The 12365-nt window shown below is 43.2% G+C and overlaps 1 protein-coding gene across 3 annotated transcripts in view; it reads right to left on the bottom strand.

The window, feature by feature from the left end:
- Nucleotides 1-12365, bottom strand: part of CNTFR (ciliary neurotrophic factor receptor) — a 440906-nt gene that overhangs the window by 359742 nt on the left and 68799 nt on the right. The gene's annotated exons all lie outside the window — the stretch shown is intronic.

Here is a 12365-nt window from a genome sequence, read left to right as displayed (position 1 = left end):
TGGGTTCTTTAGCTCTGTATATACAACTGAAGAAGGAGCAGCTGATGTAGCCGGTGCCAGTGCTGTTAATATATCAGTTGATATACTGAATTGGATGAATGTAGAGATGGTCCAAGCTAAATTAAATAAAATAAATGTGCACAAGGCTCCGGGACCAGATGGGTTACACCCTAGAGTTCTTAAAGAGCTTAGTTCAGTTATTTCTGTCCCCCTTTTCATAATATTCAGAGATTCTCTAGTGACTGGTATAGTGCCAAGGGACTGGCGCAGGGCAAATGTGGTGCCTATTTTCAAAAAGGGCTCTAGGTCTTCCCCGGGTAATTATAGACCAGTTAGCTTAACATCCATCGTGGGGAAAATGTTTGAGGGGCTATTGAGGGACTATATACAGGATTATGTGACAAAAAATAGCATTATAAGTGACAGCCAGCACGGTTTTACTAAGGACAGAAGTTGTCAAACTAACCTGATCTGTTTTTATGAAGAGGTGAGCAGAAGCCTAGACAGAGGGGCCGCTGTGGATTTAGTGTTTTTGGACTTTGCAAAGGCATTTGACACTGTCCCCCATAGACGCCTAATGGGTAAATTAAGGACTATAGGTTTAGAAAATAAGGTTTGTAATTGGATTGAGAATTGGCTCAAGGACCGTATCCAGAGAGTTGTGGTCAATGATTCCTACTCTGAATGGTCCCCGGTAATCAGTGGTGACCCCAGGGTTCAGTGCTGGGACCACTATTATTCAACTTATTTATTAATGATATAGAGGAAGGGATTAATAGCACTATTTCTATTTTTGCAGATGACACCAAGCTATGCAATATAGTTCAGACTATGGAAGATGTTCATGAATTGCAGGCAGATTTAAACAAACTAAGTGTTTGGGCGTCCACTTGGCAGATGAAGTTTAATGTAGATAAATGTAAAGTTATGCATCTGGGTACCAACAACCTGCATGCATCATATGTCCTAGGGGGAGCTACACTGGCGGATTCACTTGTTGAGAAGGATCTGGGTGTAATAACCTGCATGCATCATATGTCCTAGGGGGCGCTACACTGGCGGATTCACTTGTTGAGAAGGATCTGGGTGTACTTGTAAATCATAAACTCAATAACAGCATGCAGTGTCAATCAGCTGCTTCAAAGGCCAGCAGGATATTGTCGTGTATTAAAAGAGGCATGGACTCGCGGGACAGGGATGTAATAATGCCACTTTACAAAGCATTAGTGAGGCCTCATCTAGAATATGCAGTTCAGTTCTGGGCTCCAGTTCATAGAGAGGATGCCCTGGAGTTGGAAAAAATACAAAGAAGAGCAACGAAGCTAATTAGGGGCATGGAGAATTTAAGTTATGAGGAAAGATTGAAAGAATTAAACCTATTTAGCCTTGAAAAAAGACGACTAAGGGGGGACATGATTAACTTATATAAATATATTAATGGCACATACAAAAAATATGGTGAAATCCTGTTCCTTGTAAAACCCCCTCAAAAAACAAGGTGGCACTCCCTCCGTCTGGAGAAAAAAAGGTTCAACCTGCAGAGGCGACAAGCCTTCTTTACTGTGAGAACGGGGAATCTATGGAATAGCCTACCGCAGGAGCCGTCACAGCAGGGACAGTAGATGCTGCAAAAAAGGGTTAGATAATTTCCTAGAACAAAAAAGTATCAGCTCCTATGTGTAGAAATGTTTACCTTCCCCTTTCCCATTCCTTGGTTGAACTTGATGGACATGTGTCTTTTTTCAGCCGTACTAACTATGTAACTATGTAACTATGTAACCTGCGGACAGGGGTGGCACTGGTTCTTTAAAAAAAGACGCATGTTTTTCTAATCCTCTACAGTCCCCACCACCCCAATAAGTTAGTTTGATATTTTTAGTAACAGGAGTCGAGGCCGCACCGGAGGGCCGAGTCAATGCTGCCCTAGCCACTTTTAGAGCTGATGCCCCCCCATAACTCCCACAGTTACAGAAACAGAGTACCTCGCTGACATTGCGGCTGTAGCGCTGGGCCCAGGAAAGGTAAGTATAAGAATTGCTCTGCTTTTTTGTGTGTTACTAATGTTGGTGTTTTTTTACAGGTTCGGTTGTTGGACTACTGCAGATTTGAGGACTCCTTTGATGACGTTTTTTTTTATTTTCAGTAAAATGATTAATGGGGCATGTGTTGTTTTTTTTTTATTCCAATAAAATATTTTTCCCTTTTTTGTTTTTTTCTTTATTACTACCGTCTTAGTAATGGTTGCTGGCTGATTGACTTTGTCCATTACTGAGGCGGGCCTTAATGTTAGCCGGTGAAAAGGCTAACACTAACCCCCCCCATTATTACCCTGGCACCCACCGCCACCACGGGTGCCGGGAAGAGCCTGGTACGACCCAGTACCCGATCATCAATAGTGATAGCAGGTGCTGGGGCGGTCGCATGTTGGTATTATTAGGCCGGGAAAGCCCAAAAGCCGTGCCATTTCCCACCATGCTGCTGTAATGTTTTTTTTGTTTTTTTTTAAACAAACAAATAATTAAGAGAAAACTACGTGGGGTCCCCTCATTTTTTATAACCAGCCAGATACAACACAGCAGCAGCAGCCTAGCATTACCAGGGTGGGACGGGCCACAGTTTTTCGGTATTCCCAGCCTAATAATACCAGCCTGTGGCAACCTGGGGCACGCCCTTCACTAAGTCTCTTCTAACCAGGACTGCTCCAGCAGAACGACACAGGCACTGTGATGATGTCATCACGCCATCTGCATCACTAGAAAAGCCCCGAATGGCAAGGCAGGGAGCTGACGGTTACCTTGCCTCGGCAGCGCTTTCAAGTGTCAAAATTATTTTTTTTTCCAGGAAAAAAATAAAAATGCTCCTGCAGCCTACTGGGTGCCCCAGGCACTGCACCCACTGTGCCTAGTGGCAAATACGGCCTGGCCCCGGCTCCTGGGATTTGTCAGTTCTGTTATAATGCTAGACGGATGACCCCCCAGTGATGATCGGGTTTTAAGATTGTACAATAGAAATGCATCAACTATTTCCTATGTCTATTTTCTCCCATAATGCCTCATTTCCACCTGCCAATTAATATATTTTTTCTAATTATGGGTGGAGCTTAGTGGCCACATGACTGTGTGAACCTTACAACAGACACCTGTGTAGAGAAAAGGAAATAACACAAGGGGGAGGAGTCTGACACCACGTCTGGGGGTGTGGGAAAATATGTGTCATGGAGATAAGAGCCGCACACTGCTACAATGTGGAAATCAGACTGTAACACTGACTAAAGAAGGCACAGACTTTATACTATAATCCGGGGACTGTAGTTTTTCTTATAAGTGCCTAGTCTGAGAATGAAGCCTTAGGATACCCCCCATTCATATCCATGTCCCTGCCTGGGGGGGGGGGGGGGGGTATTCGGATTGTTTTCCTCCATCTACTGATGAAATGACCCCGATCATCACTATAGCTTTAAATCACCAGAACAGTTGGAGAGTCCAGAGGTCCAGACGTAAATCTTAATTATTGTCCCTGAGAGTTTCTGGTTGTAAATCTCTGTCCTATCAATACTGGATATTGAGTAGCCGATCACTGCACATATACCATGTCCTATATATACAGCTGAGCTACAGTCCAAGAGGCCAAGGAAGGGTTAAAGGAGCAGTGAGTTCAATAGTCCAACATGGCTGTAAATTACACAATTCTGCTCTTAAAGGGGTTGTCCGAGATATATTTTTATTTTAAAGTTAAACACACAATGCACACATTAAGTATTCCCTAATATACTTACCTGTGCAATCTTGCTTCTGTTCTCCGTTCTGGCAGCTCTTTTCTGCCGATCACATGTCTTCTGACGTCACGTTTTCTTCCTCCTCCACTGTCGTGTCGTGTCCCGATCACATGGTCTCGCCCCAGCGAGACCTCGGATGGGACACGACACGTCACTGGAGACGTGACGTTTCTGCGCGTGCCCGCCCGCCCAGCCTATGCATCTTTTCACTGTGAACGCGCCTATGCATGTTCACAGTGAAAAAAGTGAAGAGGGACGGCACCCGCGGACTAGAAAGGTACAGTGACCTCTGTACTTTTAGTTCTTCCCCTATCAAAGCCTACACATAGTAGGCTTTGATAGGGAATTATACAACACGATGCAGCACACGGGTCGCATGCAGCCCTTGAGGCTGTTATCTGCGGCCCGCGGGACACCGTGCACTGTTTAACAACTGGTTCCTGACCGCTGGCTGTATTTTTACGGCCAGCGGTCAGGGACGGGTCCTTAAAACCCGAGCCATAGACTTTCTACGGCTCGGGTTTTAACTTGCTGCCCGCGCGATCGGGCAGCTGAATGTCGGGTCTCCGGCTGTCAGTGACTGCCGGGGACCCTGAGGAGAAGACAGAAGCAGCTTTCGCTGCTTCTGTCTTCTCCGATGTCTTTTTACACAGCGCTCAATGAACGCTGTGTACAGGAATAGAGACAGCGGCCCCGCGGCGCTGTCTCTATTCCTCCCGGTATCATGTGACTGGTCACATGATCGCCGGGTGCCGTTAGTGGCAGACTGTTGCTGGGTCTTACTAGACCCAGCACAGCCCTATTAGTGACAATCGTCACTATGAGAGGGCTGATTTCCCCTGTAACTGGAGCTGCTGTGCAGCTCCAGTTACAGTGGAAAAACATGTAAAAGAAAGAAAAAAAATATATAAAGTCCCCCAAAGGTCTTTTTTGACCTTTGAGGATCAGACTACAGTAATAAAAAAAATAGTAAAGTAAAGTGCAAAAAAAAATACAATAATAAATACACATAAAATACCCACCCCAATAAAATACCGTTCCCCCCCGACAATCATTGTTGTAACGCTAGCGCTGACCCAATTACCCTAATATAGACATGTAATATATTAAAATTTACGGTAGACAATGACGATCACAAATAAAAGGTATATTTTAGGGTAAAACTATGTTATTACCAAAAAAAAATAGCTGAAACGTAAAAAAGCTTTTTTTTTACTAATATTTTCAAACTTTATGAAAGAAAATTCTAAAATGGCAAAAAAGGTGTGTATAAAAATGATAAAAAAAAGAAACCTGCATTATCTACGGAAAAAACGTCGCAAAAATCACGTCGTTAGCCCAACAAATAAAAAAGTTATAGCAATTTAACTAACGCGTGCTAAAAATGGCTAAACGGTGTCTGGTCCTGAAGGCTCAAAATAGCGCGGTCCTGAACTGGTTAAGATCTTCTGGGGTCCTGTATCTAAGCCTACATTGTTAGGGTATGTTCACACGAGGGCGTCCATAACGGCTGAAATTACGGGGATGTTTCCGCCTGTTTTTTTTTTAAGCGGAAACAGCGTAGCAAAACTTGTAAAAAACGGCCTGAAAATGCGTACCATTGATTTCAATGGGAGGCGTCGGCGTCTTTTTCCCGCGAGCAGTAAAACTGCCTCGTGGGAAAAAGAAGCGACATGCTCCATCTTCGGGCGTTTACACCTCTGACCTCCCATTGACTTCAATGGGAGGCAGAGAAAGCGTATTTCCGTTGTTTTATGCCCGCGGCGCTCAATTGCCGTGGGCGAAAAACATGATGGAAAACGACGCGAAAAACGCAGCAAAAAAAGCCGCAAAAACAACGCCAAAAAGGCTACGATAAACGCCGCGAAAAACATCGCAAATAAAGCCGCGAAAAAAGAGGCAAAAAACGCCACGAAAAACGACAGGAAAAACGCCATGAAAGACGCAACGAAAAACGCAGAAAAAAAACCGCAAACAGCGACGCAAAAAAAAGAGGCAAAAAAGGCTACGATAAACGCCACGGAAAACGTTGCGAAAAACATCGTGGAAAAAGCCGCAAACAAAGAGGCAAAGAACGCCGTGAAAAACTACTGGGAAAACGCCACGAAAGACGCAACGAAAAACGCTGCAAAAATAGCCGCAAACAACGATGCAAAAAAAGAAATGATACGAAAAAGGCTACGATAAACGCAACGGAAAACACAGCAAAAAAAGACGCAAACAAACAAGCAAAAAACGCCAAGATAAACGAAGCGAAAAACGGCCCGAACAAAGCGGCAAACAAAACCGCAAACAGCGCACAAAAAACTCCGGGAAAAATGACGCAAAAATCAACGTGCAGGGAGAGGTAAATCTGCCGCAAACTTCAAGACGGAATTTTGAGGCAGATATTCCTCCGGCAAAAAAACTCTGTGTGAACATAGCCTTAGTGGAGAGAGACGTGAGATAGAGGAGGGTGGGCGAGGGTTAGGGTGAGGGTTAGGATGAGGGTTAGGGTGAGGGTGGACGAGGGTGAGGGGAGACACGAAGAGGTTTATAGACCTGAAAAGAGAAATAAAACATAATGGGGGGAGAACGGTCACCATCCTTCAAGAATGTCAGCAAGGAGACAAGTCCAGTGAAGGAGGTCAGCGGGAGGAGCAAGGACAGCTCACGTGAACTCTTGGAAGGTACGTGCACGCTCATTGCAGCCTGAATGAGCGTGCACGGGAAAAAAGTTTCATAACAAGGAAAGATCAACAAACCAGAGCTGAACTGCATGTAAACAAACCGTGCTAAATTCAAAGAAGAAATGTGCTAAGTAGAATTTTTTTTTAAAATAATGCTTTATTTAGGTTGTCTGTATAAGGGGTAATGTATGACAGAGTTTTTGAAAAAATGTTGGTATCTCGGACAACCCCTTTAAGTATATTAAATAGTAATCTCAGGGGAAAACAAGGAACACTTCATCTCCATAGAAAGACCATCCCCAACAAAGCATGAGCGTTGTTACTGAGCAAAATGCACCAACATCAGTGGCGTAACTACCGCTGTAGCATCCGTAGCGGCTGTTACGGGGCCCGCAGCATGAGGGGGCCTGTGCCGCCCGCCGGCACGGCCCCCCCCCCACATGGCCGGAGGCTCCGCTAGCAGCTGCTACAGCGCGACGCCACTGAAGGGTTTGTTCCTACAAAAGACATGCATACCCTATCCACAGGAGAGGGGATACATGTGTGATCGCTGGCAGCGATAAGGAAAACAGGGGACCGAAAGTCCCCCGAAGTTCTCCATGACAGACCTTGGACTTCCGGGGTCTGTGTCGGCAGCTCCATAGAAATTCATTGTGCACCGGTCATTCCTGTGCGCAAGCGTGACCAGCGCTCCTTTCATTTTTTATTGAACTGCGCAGACTCCGGAAGTCAGAGGTTTGTCATGAAGAACTTCGGGGGACTTACGGTCCCCCGGTCTCCTTATCGATGCCAGCGATCACACATGTATCCCCTATCCTGTGTGTAGGACAAACTATAGTCCGTTTTTTTTGGGAGGGGGGGGGGGTTGGGGGCTCTATGGCGTTACCAACAGGGGGGGCTGTATGGCGTTATCTACAGGTGGCTGTATGGTGTTATCTACTGGGGGGTTTGGTGCTGTATGGCATTATCTACAGGGGGGCTGTATGGCGTTATCTACGGGGGTTTGGGGCTGTACGTTGTTATCTACAGGGGGGCTGTATGGCGTTATCTACAGGGGGTTTGGGGCTGTATGGCGTTATCTACAGGGGGGGCTGTATGGTGTTATCTACAGAGGGGGCTGTATGGCGCTATCTACAGGGGGGTCTGTATGATGCTATCTACAGGGGGGTCTGTATGGCGTTATCTACAGGGGCGCTGTATGGTGTTATCTACAAGGGGCTGTATGGCGTTATCTACAGGGGGTCTGTATGGTGTTATCTACAGGGGGGCTGTATGGCGTTATCTACAGTGGGGAGCTGTATAGTGTTATCTACAGGGGGCTGTATGGCGTTATCTACAGGGGGGTTTGGGGCTTTATGGCGTTATCTACAGGGGGCTGTGTATGGTGCTATCTACAGGGGGCGCTGTGTGGTGGAATCTACAGGGAGGCACTATCTACAAGGGGTTTGTGTGATACCCAGGGGAGGGGGGCCCCAGTCAAAAGTTTGCTATGGGGCCCAGTCTTTCCCAGTTACGCCCCTGACCAACATGCTCTCCCCCTGCCCAAAAAACGAGGTTCTAACGAGATATAAAGGCAAAAAAGATAGATAAATATTTGAAAGATATGAGAGATAGATAGATAGATAGATAGATAGATAGATAGATAGATAGATAGATAGATAGATAGATAGATAGATAGATAGATAGATAGATAGATAGAAAGATAGATACGAGATAGATAGATAGATAGATAGATAGATAGATAGATAGATAGATAGATAGATAGATAGATAGATAGATAGATAGATAGATAGATAGATACGAGATAGATAGATAGATACGAGATAGATAGATAGATAGATAGATAGATAGATAGATAGATAGATAGATAGATAGATAGATAGTAATGAGATAGATAGATAGATAGATAGATAGATAGATAGATAGATAGATAGATAGAGAGATAGATAGATAGATACGAGATAGATAGATACAGTATATGTAACGACTGGCGCCGCTCCCTTTACTCCCTGTCGCCGTATACCTACCTCTTCACAGCGTCCTCTGTCTCCTGGTCGACGCTGCGTTCCTGCCTCCTTCTCTGTTGTTCACGGCCCGCCTCGCCACCGCTCTCCTCTTGTGTCTCGTGGACTTCCTAGTGTGCACACATGGACTCCCGCGGACTTAAAAGGTCCAGCGCGTGCCAACTACCTAATTTTTTCAGAGTATAGACGGAACCTCCCGCTGTCCACCATTGTCTGAGCAATTAGGTTCTTCTTGGCTTGTCTAGTGATTCCCTGCGTTATACTTTGTTGGATTTCCTGTGATTGACCTGAGCTTGGACCTTTGACTATTCTTGCCTGCCGCCTGCCCTGACCTCTTGCTTGTGACCTGTGATGAACCTCTGCCGCTTGCCCTGACTTTGCTATACCTGACCTTGCATTCTGTCTACTGATTTAGTACTACGCCTGTTTAAGTTGGCCTTTGTCACGGGAGACTACTCTGGGGGTAGCGGCCTGTGGTTTATAAAGATTATATAAGGATCGGTATAAGGATTATATAAGGATCGGTATAAGGATTATATAAGGATTATATAAGGATCGGTATAAGGATTATATAAGGATCGGTATAAGGATTATATAAGGATGGGTATAAGGATTATATAAGGATGGGTATAAGGATTATATAAGGATGGGTATAAGGATTATATAAGGATGGGTATAAGGATTATATAAGGATGGGTATAAGGATTATATAAGGATGGGTATAAGGATTATATAAGGATCGGTATAAGGATTATATAAGGATGGGTATAAGGATTATATAAGGATGGGTATAAGGATTATATAAGGATGGGTATAAGGATTATATAAGGATCGGTATAAGGATTATATAAGGATGGGTATAAGGATTATATAAGGATGGGTATAAGGATTATATAAGGATGGGTATAAGGATTATATAAGGATCGGTATAAGGATTATATAAGGATGGGTATAAGGATTATATAAGGATGGGTATAAGGATTATATAAGGATGGGTATAAGGATTATATAAGGATGGGTATAAGGATTATATAAGGATGGGTATAAGGATTATATAAGGATCGGTATAAGGATTATATAAGGATGGGTATAAGGATTATATAAGGATGGGTATAAGGATTATATAAGGATCGGTAGAAGGATTATATAAGGATCGGTATAAGGATTATATAAGGATCAGTATAAGGATTGATATAAGGATTATATAAGGATCGGTATAAGGATTATATAAGGATCGGTATAAGGATTATATAAGGATGGGTATAAGGATTATATAAGGATGGGTATAAGGATGGGTATAAGGATTATATAAGGATGGGTATAAGGATGGGTATAAGGATTATATAAGGATTATATAAGGATTGATATAAGGATTATATAAGGATCGGTATAAGGATTATATAAGGATCGGTATAAGGATCGGTATAAGGATTATATAAGGATCAGTATAAGGATTGATATAAGGATTATATAAGGATCGGTAGAAGGATTATATAAGGATCGGTAGAAGGATTATATAAGGATCGGTAGAAGGATTATATAAGGATTATATAAGGATCGGTATAAGGATTGATATAAGGATTATATAAGGATCGGTATAAGGATTATATAAGGATCGGTAAAAGGATTATATAAGGATCGGTAGAAGGATTATATAAGGATTATATAAGGATCGGTATAAGGATTGATATAAGGATTATATAAGGATCGGTATAAGGATTATATAAGCATCGGTAGAAGGATTATATAAGGATCGGTAAAAGGATTATATAAGGATCGGTAGAAGGATTATATAAGGATTATATAAGGATCGGTATAAGGATTGATATAAGGATTATATAAGGATCGGTATAAGGATTATATAAGAATCGGTATAAGGATTATATAAGGATCGGTAGAAGGATTATATAAGGATCGGTATAAGGATTGATATAAGGATTATATAAGGATCGGTAGAAGGATTATATAAGGATCGGTAGAAGGATTAGATAAGGATCGGTAGAAGGATTATAGAATAGGATTACTATATAACAATGTGGCCTCTTCCTACAATGATTCCAGGGACATCTTATCGGAGAGTGACACATTCACATACAAGAGAGGACTCGATGAACGAGACGGTTTGTGTCTACGGGGGACGGCGCTGGTATGGTCCTCTACGTATCATTGCGGTGACATTGGACGTGTCACTTGTAATGAGTGTTGATAGAGAGGAGACGACTGCTGGGATAAATTGGAAGGCGATGAAGATATTGATATAAACAAGAGCATCCGGATAAAGTGTTGATACAAATGAGTTGATGGATGTTTCCACAAAGAGATAGATTCTTATTCTGATGCAAATGCAGTCCTGGTTGGATGAGACTCTGGCAGGAAATCGGATCTTATTATCGAGGAGATGAGGTTTGAAGTGTCTTTGCTCTTGAGAAGAGGAGACACAAAGACATGAAAGATGACGAGACACAGAGATGTCACTCTCATGGGAGAGTTGAAGTCTCATTACATGGCCCCTTCACATTGCCATTCATCGCTTTGCTTCACCTCAGACTCTTTCCTCTTTGAGGGTCTCATAGGGTGGACCATATAGAAGTCCAGTGAGGCATCTCCCACAGAAAAAGGCCATGTAGATGCCATGGTGCCGAGGTCCATTCCTGAACTATGCCTCACCCCAAATTTCTGGTGACTTGGTTAGGCACATTTTTCCCCTGGGAACTCTGCCTTTGCTACCAGATTGGCAGAGCTGTAAGCATTGAGAGTGCCGCTGATCTCCATATTGTGAGGATTGGAAGTCTCTTTTATGGTCAAAAACCAGGAGGCCTGGACCTCATGTTACTTTAGCTGTGAAACCCTCGAGACACAAACCTTTGCGGTTCCAGTTTATGAGGCTGACACAGTCCCACCCTCGCTACCACCCTCATAAAATTCTATTATCTACTTAAGGCCTCGACCTGCAAAAACTACAATATAAAAAGATCACCCAACAACATTCTCAAACACTAACCTATGACAATGGATCCATCAAACTTACCCACTAGACATTCCTATGAATCTCCAAACAAGAGATCATGTATCAGGCAATCCAGTGACTACCGGGGGTCCTTCAAGCCTTTTTTCTGCCTGAGATGAAAAGTAAAATGGTGCCCTACTCCCCAAATTGTAGAAGGCAAAGGACAGAGATGGACGTCAGTCAGTGAAGGGGGCCTCCTCATGGATGACAAACCCCTTGTTACTAGGAAGGGTCCACTTTAATATGATGACTGTCAAGAGGAGTGAGAAGCTGCCACGTATGGTCTATAACATATGTGGTGTCATACTGTATTTCCTCGATCCCTGCTTGGCACTTTAAAGCCTATGTCCACCTTCAAAACGAATTACGTTTTACTGTCCCAATGCATCTAAAATGAAAAATGAAGCAACATTGTAAACAGTCATGATTACAACATTTCTACTGTTTTGTGTCTACAGCTCCTATACAGATCTATGCATCTCCATGGTTACAGACTACAAGCAAACCCTGTGTAGTCTGATCCTGCAGTCATATTGCCATTCATCTGTTCCCTACTTCTTACTTACCTACTAAAATGTATATTAGTAAGAATTAGTGGACAGATAGAAGTGAGTGTGACTGCAGGATCAGACTACACAGAGTTTCTTTGTAGTCTGTTACTATGGAGATACACAAAGCTGCATAGGAGCTGTAAACACAAAACAGTAGAGGATTTATAATAAACTCCAGTTGCAAAGTTGCTAAAAAAAATTGGTAGCGAAGAAGGAGAACATATCCTTAAGGTATCCTCGTAAAGGGCTCATGGGGCCATTGTAGAAAAAGGGCACCTGTCAGTGGCTCAAAATGCATAAAAGTACAGTATGTCGCCCCATAACTATAGCGGCTCACCA

Source organism: Rhinoderma darwinii, chromosome 1 (genome assembly GCF_050947455.1).
Source record: "Rhinoderma darwinii isolate aRhiDar2 chromosome 1, aRhiDar2.hap1, whole genome shotgun sequence".
Classification (NCBI taxonomy): domain Eukaryota; kingdom Metazoa; phylum Chordata; class Amphibia; order Anura; family Rhinodermatidae; genus Rhinoderma; species Rhinoderma darwinii.
The sequence above is the reverse complement of the archived record's forward strand: the minus strand, read 5'-3'. Positions and strand labels throughout refer to the sequence as shown.